The 16685-nt window shown below is 29.7% G+C and overlaps 1 protein-coding gene across 1 annotated transcript in view; it reads left to right on the forward strand.

Moving 5' to 3' along the window:
* The window catches only part of LOC143206636 (monocarboxylate transporter 2), a 441132-nt gene that overhangs the window by 159422 nt on the left and 265025 nt on the right, over nt 1-16685 (forward strand). The gene's annotated exons all lie outside the window — the stretch shown is intronic.

A 16685-nucleotide genomic window follows, 5' to 3' on the forward strand; every position in this document is an offset into this window, starting at 1 on the left:
CTTAAAAAAAAATTAAATGTGAAATCAAAAATATGATTTTCTGCAAAAACAAACTTAGTAAGTTTATTAACATGTTCGTTACAATTGTTCATATTAATTTTAGATTTTCTATTTTAGATTTTAAACTAATTATCTTATTATTTTCTTACGGTTTATATCTATTATCTTATATGGTATCATTGTTCTGTATTGATAATATGTTCTTCTAAGTGTTGCAGATTATCTTATATATTATGCTTTATATTTTTTTAGTTTGCATGTTAAATTGCTCCTTCTTTGGTAACATGGCTATACCGTGTCGAAAGAATGTTGTCGGATTGACAGTGGTTCAATCTTCGATTAATTTTTGCTCTTGCACCATTCCGAAACCGTGTTCCACCAGCCCATGCCATAAATCTTTCAACAAGTGAAAAACAGTGTTGTTAAGGCTCTGAATGCAGTACATATTTCCTTTAATCAAGGTGCAGTATATTCTTTAGCGAGCGCTAACCTGCAAAATGATCATTTTGAGCCTTTTACTCGCTATTGTTGATCTTCTGTGGAACCATACGTCGACATCGTTATTGCTGATCTTACCATATACAATACTTTACAGAACAATTCTCTTTTTATGTGGTAGGCAATGAAATAGCGATAGCAATAAACAGTTTGATATGGCCATTACAGTCAATTCGTTTAGTAACCATTTTACCTCGTTTTTGGATCTCTCCCGTTACATTTAAGTGTCTACAAACAATGGACTCAACCGCTAAGCTGTATGAAAATTATTTGAAATCTTAACTGGGTTTTGGCCCAGTGAGTCGTGCGCTTTATTGTCTTTGATCTTGTATGACCTTCCAAACTATTGTTTGCCATTGCCAACAAAATAATCATCAGCATTAACATTTTGAAACCAAAACCTACAATTAGGATATGACAAAAAATCATCACCATAAGATTCTAAAACCGTCCGATAGCCTTCGCCAGTTCAATTTCTTCAAATCAAACAAAAGTAATGAATATCGAAAATCAAATTTTGAGTGTTCTATGTTTAGCATCTACAGACATTAAGTAAATCAGTAATACTGGCTGAAAAATTGTTATTTTATATAAAGAAAGACAAAATCAAGAAATTTAGTAGTTGTTTATACTTATATTTCTCATATTTACCATTGGATGTCGCTGATGAAAATACATGTAAGCACCTAATAAATCTACTAAGTTTTATCTTATTCAGTAAGTTTTTATTTCATAATTATTAAATAATATATACTAGTAATGACTTGAATGAACGTCATTACCGTCAACACTAGGTCGCTAGGCTTAAGTATGCAATGTTATCATTTGACACATGTGTCATTCAAACTTAAAAGCTATACATGTTATATTGTATGAAAGTAGCACTGTCATATATTTATACCTTTTTGAAATTGTACTTGTTTTCCTTTATACCTTTTCGAAATAGTTTCGTGCTTGCAATCGTCCATGTGTTTTGTTGCATTAGTTTTGTTACATTTAATCAAAAGAAAAACTCCGCTGAAAGTCTATAGCTCTAGCCTTAAGAACAAGTGATGCATGGTTTGGAATACTCGAAAGTGGTGATTTTGATGTGCAAGACAAAGAACGTTCTGACAAAGAAAAAAGCGTAAAGATGCGAAACTGCAAGATGGAGTGGGATGAATAATATTGGATGAAGTTTTAACCCAATATCAAATAGATGTGGCAGAAGTATTAAATGTGGACCAAGAAACGATTAGCGACCGATTAAAAGTAACAGGGAACATCCTAAAGATGGGAAAATGAGAGCTGCATCAACTGAACGACAGGAAATTGGAAAATCGAAGTCATTTCTATAACGAGTAGAGACGGGTGATGAAAGGTGGATTTATTTTGAAAACCCTAAGTGAAAAAAAAAAACCATGGTAACTTGGCGAAGCCGGCCGATCGGCTCCAAGGCCAAATCGTTTTGCTCGCAAGACAGTGCTCTGCGTTTGGTAGTACCAAACTGGCTTGGTGTATTACGAACTGTTGAAACCTGGTAAAACAGTGAAATATCAATCGCTACTAACAACAAATTTTCAATTTGAATCATGCGTTGATCGAGAAACGTCCAGAATCTACACTACCTACTCTCCAGACATTGCCCCGTCCGATTTTCAATTTTTCGTATCAATGGGACATGTGCTGGTTGAGCAGCACTTCGCCAATTTCGAAGAAGTTAGCAGATGGCTAGATAAAAGGTTTTACTCAAAGAACAAACAGTTTTTTTTGGGATGGAACCCATAAATTGCCTGAATATTTTGAATAGATATTTTTGTTACATTTTCTTATAATTATGTAGTTTTTTTTTTCGATAAAACCGATAATTATTTTACGATACACTTGGTAATACTATGATAATAGTAAAAATAGTTTAACTTTTCAAGTAAATAGGCAAATTTCTAGACCACTAAGAAATTAGTTTAACATGTACATGTCGATGTAACATCCATACGAGAAATGATCCAACAACTATTATAACATATAGAAATGAAGAACCATTAATTATAATATAAAAAGCTTCATATCAAATATTCTCGATATCGATTGGAAATGGTGTAAGAAAAAGAAAATGTGTATAAACTGCATTTATGCTGATCCAACTCCAACCCTTTCAGTTTGCAGATAAACCGTAAATCGAATACGGGAAGCACCTAATCTAATCAAAATCCGAAACAACTCCAAACTATGCACGATTCAGAAATGTGTTGAATATTCATACGCGTAGCGGGGGCACCGTTTCGATATTAGCAATAAAACTCATCATGAAAATGGCTTTGCATTCCCCTTTTACTAAATTGGATCTCTAATTTACGCATCATTGTTAAGTGTCATTAATTATGTCGATGATGGATTCTGATACGCCGACTGACATGTATTAAGATTTAAGCCTAATTCATGGTTTGAGCGATTAATCTTTGGCATTGTCCTTTAAAATTTAATTGATTTATGTGAGTATAGATATAATTAAATTACAAGTTCTTTGCCAAATGCTTAAAAAAGCGTCTAAATAGAAACTAAGTATTCCTGAAATGGTGATCGATTGATTGCTAGTTTTTAGGTTTAGTTTTAGATAAAGTTCGCATTATCAGAAATGCTAATTAAGATAAAGAATTGGTGATTAAAATTCTAATTTAAGAGGGCTGTACTCGTTTATAGTCAATTAAAGCAATTAAAGAAAAGTAAGCAAATAGAATAATTGTTGTTCTAATATTTTTAGGGTCTGTATATTGTTAAATACTAAAAATATGCTCCGATTTATTTCTTGCCATCTTTTTGCTGTTTTTTGATTTGTTCTTGTTTTACTTTGACTTTAAATGTTTTATTGGATTTTTTTATTCTCTTTTTCCATTTTTTCTAAAAATTTTCTATATTTTTAACGATATAATTTCATCAATTATTATTCTTAAATATAGAAATTCTACATGTTCTGTGAATATCTTCTGCCCCTTTATTTTAAGGCGCCTCAGCGAACTGGGTTTGTCATAAAGTATTGTCATGAAGTATAGAGCCTTGGGGTTATTACAATTGTATTCTCGAGGTATGGATTAAAAAGATCTTTAATAGATCGAAAAAAGAAAAATATAAAAAAGGTGTCCCATTATACTTATATCCTATATACTATAAAAATGAGTAGGTTCAAACTTACGACAATTATAGCCTAGGGAAAACTATCTATAGTTTCGATAAGTTCACTGATATTCTTGACAAAATTTGATGTTGAATGAACGATTTGAAGAGTTATTCCTTCGTAAGTGGCAGTTTTAGGTTGTTTAACAAGCTCGCGTAAACAGAACGGGTATTTCCATAAACGGATATTGAAAAAAATTTATTTAAAATTAACAGCGAACTAGGTTTGTCATAAAGTATTGTCATGAAGTATAGAGCCTTGGGGTTACTACAATTGTTACACAAGTTGTAACTTGTGTAACAATTAAATTTACCCCATGAATTATAAACAGAATATTGTTAAGTACCAATATATTTAAATTATTTTAATTCTCACAAAATAATGTTTATTATTTTAGGCGTGAGCAATTTAAACATTATTATAAATATTGTATTCAATGTATTATTTATACAAAAATATTTGTTCTCTTCAGCAAATAAAATCGTCAGCAGTTAAGTTTAAAGTAGTTAGAGATAATAAGTTAGATTGGACATACGTACAACAACATAACGATTTATTCATCAAAGATTAGTTATTTCGTATTAAGATCAATATTTTTCTCTACTTGGATTTGAAGATGAGTAAGCTATTTTCAGATACTAAGTCATTAGTGTTGAGCTTTTATTGGGACACATCTACTAGAATCGACTGAAATCAAAAGTCAGAAAGGATATGACATAATTAATTTATCGTCAACAATAGAAACTGTAGCCAAAAGTTATAAAGACCTAGTCCTATTCAACTAAATCATCACAGGATATTGTTACAAATTAATTTGAATGAAACGTTGATTTTTCAGACTACTACTTATTCCACCATAACTCTCACTGAGAATCTTTTAAAAATTATGTTACTATATTAATAATACTACTCAGAAAGTGGTGATTTTAATATCATAAACTGAAGAGAATCATTTAAAAATTATATGCTACTAAACTGTTTTAACAATATTTTCAACACCAGAACAACAAGATCAGAAATATATTTGATATGTAATATTAATTAATGTAATATATGTCTGTATATTAAAATATCTATTACAAGTCACCAACCTTTTTTAAATTACATTTAGTTATATCCAATTTTCATTAAATTTCCATAAACAACAAACTATTGATAAGTTAAAATTTTTACAGCATTAAATATTAGAACCTAAAGCATATTAAAAAAACCTATCGTAATTAACATTATTTTGAAAATTGTAATAACATCAGAGCATCAAATATAAGTATACAGGATATTTCTTTATATTAATGTTTTAAACATAAATAAGATAAATAAGACATAACAATAAAACAAGAGGGAATATTATGAACATTTATATTAGAATTTAATATGTATATTAAAACAATAACAAACACAATTAGGTAATTTATAATTTATTTTGAAATGTACATTAAAATAATGTATTTACAATTATTAACTGAACTATTGGCTATATTTTTTCATGATTTTATTTCATGTAAATCTAGAACCTCGCCATTTACTAATGAAACCTGAAATGAATTAGAAGTATATTACTAGTACTAGTAATATTACTAAATTTTACAAAAATCTCTCCTCTAGTAGCAAAGATATACTATATTTCCAGAACCATATCAATTACAATCAATTCTTAAGTAAGAACAATTCTTCTTAGCTGTTCTCTGCGTAAATCTAAAAACCTTTGTAAAACAAAGAGGACAGATGATTCTTGTTATTCTCGAATATTGTTAATCTGTATTAGGATGAAATTAAATAGCTAAAACTCAGAGTTGACGCGGTAACATTGCGATGTTTTGACTTCACAAATTTCTACGACGCATATATAAAAAACTTTGAATAGACTATACACAACTTGCGATAAAACGGACATACTCTGCCGACAATTTTTGGTATAGCACTGCTAGATTTTGATTTTTAAAATTACACATTCACGGTTGATTTACGTACAACAGAAACGACGAATAATCTCCTCTACAAGAGTTGGAGCTGGCAGGTGTCGGTCAGGTCGAAAATAGACCCTAAAATATTTGTTTATATATGTTGTGTCACCAATCTGACGATTATTCCTGGTTGCTTGATTTGAGCATATTTATTTACTTGTTTGTAGGGCATATTATCCGAAAAGTTTAGGCCTAAAAATTCTTTCTCCATATATGCTTTACCTGAACTAAATTTTATCTCTCCAGGTGTCTCCGTTTGGCTCAAAATGGGAGACAAAATTTTCGCTAAGCCGATTAATATATAGAAGAGAAGATACTTGTTGGATGAAAACCCATCTCATATTAACAAGCAATTTTTAGAAGGTTTAGCAAATGATCATCAGGGCAGTTACATGAGTTGGATAAAATTTAAAAGAAGGGAAAATGGCTCGCTGTCTCCATGTTACAAAAAAGATTTAAAACATTGTAGACAATTACGAAAAATACTGTACCAGTTTTTTAAAACAAATAATCTTTTAAAGCGAAATAATGATCAAAATACATGATAGCAATTAGTAGGTGACATCATTTTATTAACGAAGGTATAAACGATTGTTTGGTATGTATCCTTTAGGCTTTTGGTATTTATTCTAAATAAAATCTGAAGATGTAGGTTTCATTAAGTTAAGATAATTTAATGTCTATCGATTTTTGAACAGATAAATGATAGGCTTCATATCAATTTAGAGAAATGGTTCAAATCATCTGAATTGAAAAAATAATTAAATTGCGAGAAAATTAATTGAAAGTAATATAAAAAAGATGAATTAATTTAAAAAAATAGACTGGTATAATATTGACACCGATCATTTGTTTAATATATATATATATATATATATATATATATATATATATATATATATATATATCAAGTCAAATAATATTCAAATTATATGGAATCGGACAGAACAAGAATATGGAAAGGAGGAAAAGAACGATATATGTCAAATATCAGAAAGAGAAGGGTCTTTTTCCTTTATCTGGAAAATCCCGAGATAATCTCGTTCGATTTGGTTAAAGAATGTTGCTTGTTAAGAAGTTCCGAATTCTACAGGACCTAATATCCCCTTTTACATATAGGTGTTCCTTGGAAATTCCAATAAAAATGTTCAGTTCAGTTAAAAGGTCAATAGATGAAATAAATTGTACGTGCATAATAATATGTGTTGAGAGCTTCAAAAAAATTTAAATGAAAAATATTTGTGTTGGTTTAATACAGCGTTGTTTATCTTCATTTATTAAGTTCATATTCATTTCATATTTCTCATTTATTATTACCAGTTTTGGGATAAACACTGCGTAGGTAGGGTGTAGGCGGAGAAAGAAAAGCGATATTAAAACAAATGTCACAGAAATCTGTCAAATGCCAGGATTATTTTTAAACGCCAAACAGGACGCCCAGCGAGATTGGTTTTTCAGTGTAGGTCTAAGAATTTTGATTGTTTGTAAGACAAACAAATGCTTGCTTTTCTTATAAAATTAATGACGATTACTTATATAAATAAAGAGAAAATATTATAAAGTTGACACAACATGTACTTTTTTAATAAAATTTTTTACTTTTTTAAAATTTTCTGATTCTCTTATAAGTTTGAGTAAAAGCTCAAATTGAAAGGACTGCAAAATATTCTTCTGGGGTAGCTATTACATTTTCGTTTAATAAAATAATTTTTGAAAATAACAGTGTTGAATTTGGCGTGGAATTTGGATGTTATTACAATTTGTATTTTTTAAATATATAGCACTTGTATTTTATCTATTTACTATTAACTAATACTTTCTAGTAATGTTATTGTTAATGTTGATATCCAGGGTATAAAGTATTAAACCAAAAACATTGTTTGATGTGGATGTTCTTCCACTAGTATATTCAATAAAACTTTAAAACACACCTTTTGACTTGTATTTTTTGCAATTTGTTTAATTTATTTCCTGACTTAAATTACTGTTAGATATTTGTAGATCATCTTATTTATAAAGCTGAACCTTTGTATTATATTAACATTAACAGCTCCACATTTGGATACTGCAGCTTTATGCTGAGCACACTAAAGCATATCCAAGCAAAAACCCCATATTTTAAAATATATGCGTTATCTTGATAAAACTGATTTATTATTCTGCCTCTTTTCACCCATTACTTACAAAATTAATAAGAATAAACCCTTAATAAAAAGTTTAGTTGATCATCTTCTTGGCTGTTACATATAAAACAAAATGAAGCTTGTGTAACATATAAAACATTAGTTTACTTAATTTACTATACAAAGAAAAAAAAATATAAATAATTTAGTTTAATAGCCTACCTCATCCATCATTCATCAGACTTTGTTCGGATTAGCACTAAAAATCATGGCTTGTTCGAGCGGTACTTTATTTCTTATTAATCTAAGAATGATATAGATACAATAATTAAATAGATTCTTCAATATCTTCAATAAACCTAATATCAAATACTTACTGCGCTTATAAGTATAGTTGTAGGAATATTCGTTTGGCCGGTCGGAATGTGTAGCTGTCGACGCGATTGTTTGTCCGAACATTTGGTACAATATTTGTGGAAGGAATTCGCACAGGAACAGAAAACACTGGCTGAATAAAAACTTGTTTATTTCATGTGTTCAAAGGAAGTAAGGATGCGCTATGGAAGCGATACTGTTACAAGGGTGCAGAGAAAAGAAAATAAAACGAGACGTCGTCGTGGTGGTCTTTTATAGCCGGGAACTGCATGGCACCAATCCACCAGCATTGCCAACTTTTAAACTTAATGTAGATGTAATAGTGGTGGCCTAAATTGTTGTAGCGGTTGCTACATAGTATTTTAGTAGAATCTAATGCCGCTAATTGCTGGAAATAATAAACAATTGATTTAGAAGCTTCTAAAATAATCTGTATGGTGTTGTAAATAATGAATATTTTGGCATATTGGAAAGGTATGAAAAATTAAGTATCCAAAAATTGTATGCGTTTAAAAAGTTAATCACTTGTTCCAATTAATATCATATGATCTGGTTTAAGTAACGTTTTCAGTTTAAAGATCTTGTAACATTAATTTAATAATCTTTTTAATGAGGGGTGAATATGAAAGTATTGACAAATACTCAGAGTAGTACTTTCAAGTATAAGTTTGTTTTAAAAAGTTTTAGTAAAAAAAAGGAAAGACTTCATGAAGGTCGCAATATATTTTTTTAAAATGCATATATTATTGAGTTTCTTACTTACATTCCAATTAATTAACAAATTATATTTGAATTTGATTTAAGATACAGAATTCATTTTAGTTACAAAATATTTAGACTATTTTATATTCTCCGATTCTTAATTAAAGTAGAGTTAAAGTTAACAATGATTATGGAAATTCTCCAAGATAGCTACGATATAACTGTGTGGGAAGACACTTATTATGGTACAGGTTTTTACTAATAACTAAATTAATGAATATATTACGAATATGTCTGTCAACGTGTTTAAATTAATGTTGGAGTAGCAGACATTTACATAAAGGAATAAGATGGCTTATGGCATAATATTTTGGTGATATACCACTTTTAAAAAATTATATGGAAATGTAAAATATAGCAAATTAAATGTCAAGTATGAATACATGAGGATGAAAATTTAAAATTAAAAACCTTGGGTTGTTATAACATAACTATAATATTAATATATTAAGGGTTATGGGCAGAATATATTTATTACAGTTAAAGTATAGTTTAGACAGGAGGAAAATAAACTTTCGTTATCAACAATACCTAGCCGATATTCAAGGAAAATGCCTATTTATCAATAAATAAGCGATCAGGAAGCATAGAGAGCAGCAGCAGCAGCATTTTTACTTCAGCCATATATGCCATTTTCCTCTACTGTATTACTGATTAAAAGGTCTGCTCAATTAATACTCTCAACCTATAACCTTCATTATACTATTACCGAAACATTAAATTGGATTGGTGTTTTGGGAGATAATATACAAATAATGTATTTCAGATTTTCTGAAGAAGACAAAAGTATAACACAATAATAATACTTAGTAAAAAGTTAGTAAGAAATCCCACAAGGAAATGGCACCTTGAATATTTTATTATAATTCTTTATAATAACACTGACTTATTTAGATTCTAAGAATATGGCTTCAGATGATTCTTTAACTTCTTGGTCCGAGAAATAAGCAACTTCTGCAACTATAAATAAATCCAGAAGGTTATTTTACACTTATATTTAATAAACAACAATTGATTCAACAAAGTGAGTTTACGTTTAGAAATGTTTCTCGATTGATGACTAAGATAGAGAGAAATATTTTAACTACTAAAAGCCAATTTATAATTAATTATTCATATTATCTATATATAATGTTAGATTGCGTAATTTGGATTTTTTAGTGCTGTAAAATAATTTTAATGTTAAAAAAGGTATTTAGTTTAGTTGAATAGTGAAAAATCTGTAGAACGTCAGGTCTCTTTATTTTTTGCAATATGTAACCGATTTTCGATCACAATTTTTTTCTAAACTTCAAAAAACTAAACTAATCCATCATATCCATTAACAATTTTTTTATTAACAAACGCAGCTTAGGTTATTTAACAGTTTACATTAATTCTTCGCATTTTCATCAATAGAAGCAAAATTCACATTAACATTCGGGCCGACCGGACACCGAACATTCTAAATACGCCTGAGTACAACTGAATTTGATGACCAGGCTTCGCCGTACGTGGTTCAAAATTGGCCCAAAGTAGCATTGCGCAAGTACTTTACTTCCTTCCGACGATTACCGCGTTAACTTCAGCGCCCACCGGTGTACAGAGTCTCTTCTACGGTACCATGAATCGGACCAACAAATTTCAGCGAAACTGACGGGATTATGATTTCTCCCAGTTAATAATTTCGGTTTCGAAAAAAAAACCTCTTTTTTATTTGTAATATATTTATTATATATAATTATATTATTATTAACTATATAGAAAAACTATTAATGAACAAAAACAATTTAAATTAACATCAAATATATTAACATACATATTTTTCCTTACAAAAGTCTTATTTTTGAAATACTAAATAATAGTAAACTTTGTAATAAATCTATTTTACAAATGGAAATTATCAATCAATAAATGCATCAATCTTGAAATTATTTTAAACAATTTATATGTATCATCACTAATAATGGAGGCTTGTTTGAGAGAGTAATCTTTCTTCTTTTTCATAAATATTGAAGGGAATTACATTTATAAAAATAATGTTGTTTTCTCTATTTATATCGATACCCTTTATATTACAAAACTTGTCAAATAATATACAAAATATATTTCACAGCTGATATGTGAAAAGAGATTTTCAGTAATATTATCATGCAAAATAATTTTTAATCTAAAAATTAAGTTTTCCAAAGATTGCCGGAATATTATTTTTCTATATAATATTTTTTTCGGAACATCAAAATGAATAAATACCGGCAATGACAATCAAAAATAGGTTGAAGCAATGGAATAATACTACTAATGTTATTTAATCCATACTACAACTATGGAAATTTCTATAAAAAAACACTTACTTACCTATCTTATTCGCTAGGCAATAGTTGTCATATCTTTATAATATCGAGATTTTACTTCTTTGTTACTTCCCAATGCGCCTGTTAGCTTCGTAAGTTTATTTTTTAGTATATTTTTTAAAAAGTTACTGTCATAATATCTACTTATATGGACTATAACTCTTCCATTCAAATCATCCCATACTTATCAATTTTTATTTTTTTTCATACTACATTTTCATTGTTTTTTAAATAAATGTGCTCAGTAAACATTTCGAGTTCAAAACAATAATCAAATTACAAAAATATAGTCATGAACCATGTAGCAAATATAAATTTGTACCAATCTATGTAATCATTGTTTCTGTACTCGAAGGATGAATTTCGGAGGCTCCAGTTTTGAATTTTATAACACCAAATATCGGCAATATATTTAATTTATGGTTTTCTTCGGTCTACCTCATAGTGGAGTTTCCACATATGTACGATGGGAAATAAAAAATATATAGTAATTTTGTTAAATAAATTTATTGATCAACGGTGTACACAAACTAAAGATTTAACATTTTTCAATGTAGTCACCGCCGTGCTCTACACATTTTAGTCGCCGATTTGGACGCTTGAATATTTCTTCTTCATAAAAGTTTGAGTGGGAAATGTCAGCCAATTGCGCACATACTCCTCTACTTCTTCATTAACTCCAAATAATTTCCCTCCAAGAAAAATAATCATAAAGCGAATAGTCAAGGCTATAAGAGGGTGTTTTTGTATGGTGCACCTGACATGTTTTTGATTTTCGGTCAATAGTCTTGGAACCTAGCGAGCACTAATTTTTCTGAAGCTAAGTTGATTTGTGATGATGGATTGAATACTTCCATAGTTGATACCCAATTCGGATGACACTTCTTCAATCTTTAGTCGGCCATTATCTTCAATAAGCTCTCGAAGAGCACGGCTGCTGTCATTTGTGAGCCTTTTTCGTGGGCGTCAATCATGACTTTCATTTTCATACACATTCTCGCCCATCCCTGAATTAACTGACCCACGTATACACTTAATTCTGAGACAATGTACCATATCCAAACTGCGCCTTTAAGCGAGTGCCTTTAACGCCTTCATTGTTTAAAACCTTTATGATGATGCGTTGTGCAACAGACGAAGGTACCTCGCGCTTAGTCATAGCTGTATTGCAGACGAGCACAGCTGCTACCCACATCAGTTTCCCCCATTCTCATAAACTTAAGAATACTCGAGGATCGAAACCTCTAGATCGGAATTACGTGCTAAGCTGTATACTAAAATTACAGTTTATATTTGATTCCCCCTCGTATATATAGGCGTACCTCCTACATTGATGCTGAATATGTCATCGGATGATTTTAGATTATTTTGTAGTTTTAAAAAACTGTAAATCTTTAAGATCTCTTCAGAAATCTACAAAGATCTTTAAGATATATTCTTAATGTTCAATTATATTGAAATTAGTTGGATATCGATCTTATTGTTATTTTCCCAATTACCATCACTTTGTTTATTATCTTTTTGGCCAATAATCTGATATTATTTAAAAAATGTTAATATTCTACATCTGTTTTAGCAATAAAAGTTGCTCTTCGGTAAAATAAAACTTTAAATATACCGGCGAAAAGTGATTCACAAGACATTTTGTTTCTAAAAAGTATAGTTACACACAAGATTTATGGTGAGCAGATAAAAAATTTTTAACTTCAAAATGATAATATATATTTCATGACGATCTCGTAAACATCTTATACGATTTCTGCAAAAAAGGGTTAGGCTCTTCTGGTATTGATTGCGAATTAATTACAAATTCTAATACATTGTCAAATACATGTCAATATATGTTTTATTACCTTTCTCACTTTTTTATTACTACAAAATAATATATTTAATAATCGAAGCTTGTATATGCCATTTTACTCTTTATTTTCTTCCGGTATATTTTTCTATTTAAATTTTCCTGCACGTTTTCATACGTTTTTATGAGAAAAACTAGAATTTTCATCTAATGCACACACCTGCACACAATAGGCAAATTTTGTTCGTGTATGAACTCGGGATATACTACAAGCGATATTGTGTTAATAAAATAAGGGTCGGATATTCTTTTATATCGAGCTTTTCAGATAGACGAAAGTAATACTTCGAGAATAATGTTAAAATTTCAATATAGGTTACTAACCATATCGGAAATCTATTACGGACGTATACGTATATTGCTTGTGTGTTTGTATACTGTTGTTGTTATTCTAATGTTGGTTTATAGGGGATCAGATTTGTAGAAAATAGGGATATCGGAATACTTAACTGTTGAATCGTTTGGTAATATCTTTAAATGTATTCGCCAACTATTCTGTACAATATACATGGTATACAATTTATATACATTCAATGAACTGAAATTATTTAATATTTAAAATAACAAATAATAATAATAATACAACTTTTAATAGATTTCATGTCCCTAAAGTAAAATACACTTATTCTAGTGATTTACTGAATTATGTATTCATTAATTCACTTTCCTTTCAATAATAATATAATTTTTGATATGAGAAGAGATAATTAAATCTGGCAAATGCGGTCGATATTTAAACAAACCTCTTTTTAGTAAACACGTTGCCGCAATAATATTTATCTCCAGGATATGATGGATAGGGTGCTAAATTTTTTTTGTTTTTATTATTTAATAATTACATTGTTGCTAGTTGTTTCCGACTAACCTACAATTTATCTCTATGATAACTTAAATCTAGGTATATAACTAGGAGGACCCATCGGCCCTATCTTAATCTCTAGTTTATATTTTATATTATATGCACCTCACTACATAACACTACACAAGATCAGATCATTTGATTGTTTTGAGTCTGTGTCCTGTTCTGGTGGTATCCGAAAGCTTCAATACTTCAATATTCTCATGAGAATGGAGTCTTTCCTCATGCCCCATTGCAATTCTCTTAATTTCTCGACTTACCGTGGCTATGTGAAGGTCTCGATGTAAGTAATCAGTCCTATAGTCTATACCTCTCAGGACTTTTTTTCTGAAAAATTTGTATTTTGTTTGTTTCTCTTTGCAGAACATCCCCATAATTGAACTCCGTATGTCCATAGGTTTCAGTATTTGCTTAATTTTGCATTAAGTTTCATTCCGAGATATTTAGCGTTGTTGCTATATGAAATGTACGGTCTGGTTGTAGGTGAACTACACATGCATAGATTTACTTTCGTTTATTCTTATTTTCCAAGCTTGTGTCCAATTATTTATATTGTCACTTGCCTGTTGTAATTTTCGTGAGGCTTCTTCACTATTGTTTCCGACAGCTATAATCGCAATATCATCAGCAATTGTAGCCATCGTAATATTCTCCATATGTAGTGTATCACAAGTGTAGAGTCGATAAAGCATTGATCCCAGTATACTTCCTTGTGGTACACCTGCATTAGCTTCTTTTGTTGTGGAGTAAGCTTCTTCTTGTTTGACACTAGGGTGCTAAATGTGCACTAATATGCTGTTTTTCTTCTGAATATTGCAGATAATAAATACGTTGATTTTCTATTTGAATAAGTCTGTCACAGTTTGTACGTATTCATTTGTTGATCTCAACAACCCCCATACAAATTTTGATGCTGATGCTTCAGATAGCATAATTATTACTCATATGTATTTTTTTCTTGTTTAAATATGTCTATTTTTCGCCTTAAGAGTTATATAAATTTCCAACATGTAATAAGATTGTCTCGTTATATCAGCAGTTTTTGCAACTCCATCATCATCAAGGTCATCACTCACTGGTCCTTCGTCATGGCAATACTGTAAAAATTGTACGCAGCAACGTAGTTCCTGATATAGTGCGTTACTCATCGTGAATATATTTTATAGTATTTTAATGGTTTAATTACGAAGCTAATGTATATTTTGTCTCTAAATATTCCAATATGGTTTGCTGCTGAGTGATTGTTGGCTTGCTGAATATACTACCGGTAATTTTTCGTAACTACATAAATATCCAACGCAGTAGAGAATAAATTACACTATAAATAAAATATTTTTAGAAATTTTAGAAATAAAATAATTTACAGGAAGAATAAATTTTATTACTCTAGATTTAGATATTTATGATTTTACTAAATTATTACAGTACGAAATTCAGGAAAATGTGGAGTGTAAGACCCACCTAATGATTGTATATATCGTATATTATTTTGTTGTAATAAAAAGTATAGTATAAATATATTATATAATACTATATACATATTTGTAAAAAAATGATATATAATTTCTTATAATTTTGAGTTCAGTATATCTCATACTGATTATGATCACTTGTTATATTTCTATTTATAGAAGTACTTCATTTTGTGGATTACGATTTTTTTTCTTTCAGTTCATAAGATCCCAATTAGATTGTTTTAAATTAGACTCGGTGCTTGCCTTAAGGATTATTTTGATTCCATTTCTGTTTTCCAGTTCCCCTTTCGCTTCTCAAATATTGAATTCGTTTATATTAGCTTTCCTTATTAATTAAAAATAGATTTTTTTTCCAAATTAAAATTTTAATAACTTTGTTTTGATGAAGTGTTGCTTTAAATTAGGTGTAAAATTTAATTTAATTTTTTATTACAAATTTAAACATATTAAAACATCATATCATAAATCTTCAGCTGTATGCAATAATCTTTAAGTATAATTTTAATGATTATGAGATGTTTTTTGTTTCCTTCCATCTGAGATTTGATCTCAGAAAGCGTTATTTGTTGTAAACTTTTATTTTGATTATTATGATTTGACATATTTTGCTACTTTACTGTTTTTCTCGAATTTATTTTAGAAATACATGGTAATTTTGGCATTAAATAAGTCGCCAGAAGTATTTGATTAGAAAAATTGAAATATCTTTAGAGTAAATGATGTAGCTCGGTGAATGGAGGTAAAACGAAATGAAACAGTGGTGTTTACATTATGTGACCGTTATTAATTGGCTATATAAAAAAATGTGAAAAATACAATTAGATAAAAACGGATGGCAGCGGTGTTACCTGGAGACGAGGCTTGGGCAGTCTATGGTGGCACGTCTAAACCAAAGGATGGTTGAGCACTGAATCGATCGAAATACCCTTCAATAACATCCCAGATAAACGTCTCGGGATTGCCGCCAGCTATTCGTTATCGGGTTCTAGTTGGCGCTGCTGGCACCCCGCCCGTGTTCAACATCTGGGATTATATTTCTGGGTATTTTATAGACCGTAATTCCACGATGTAAAATTCGACATGCCTCAGCGTCGCTACAGATCAAACCGAACTAAATTAAAAAATATATTTAATTGTTACTTCTGAGTCAATTGCTGAATGTAATTCCTCGTTGTAAAAATATAGATTTTGTCAAGTGTTTTTGCAATATGACAATGCTTTTTTCTGTCTTCAAAAATCCATGAAAATATACATGGAAAGTCCTGTTCCACCTGCTGGATTCATTAG

This window comes from Rhynchophorus ferrugineus, unplaced genomic scaffold (assembly GCF_030347505.1).
Source record: "Rhynchophorus ferrugineus isolate W39M unplaced genomic scaffold, kcgeb_rfMv2 rfM1, whole genome shotgun sequence".
Classification (NCBI taxonomy): Eukaryota; Metazoa; Arthropoda; class Insecta; order Coleoptera; family Curculionidae; genus Rhynchophorus; species Rhynchophorus ferrugineus.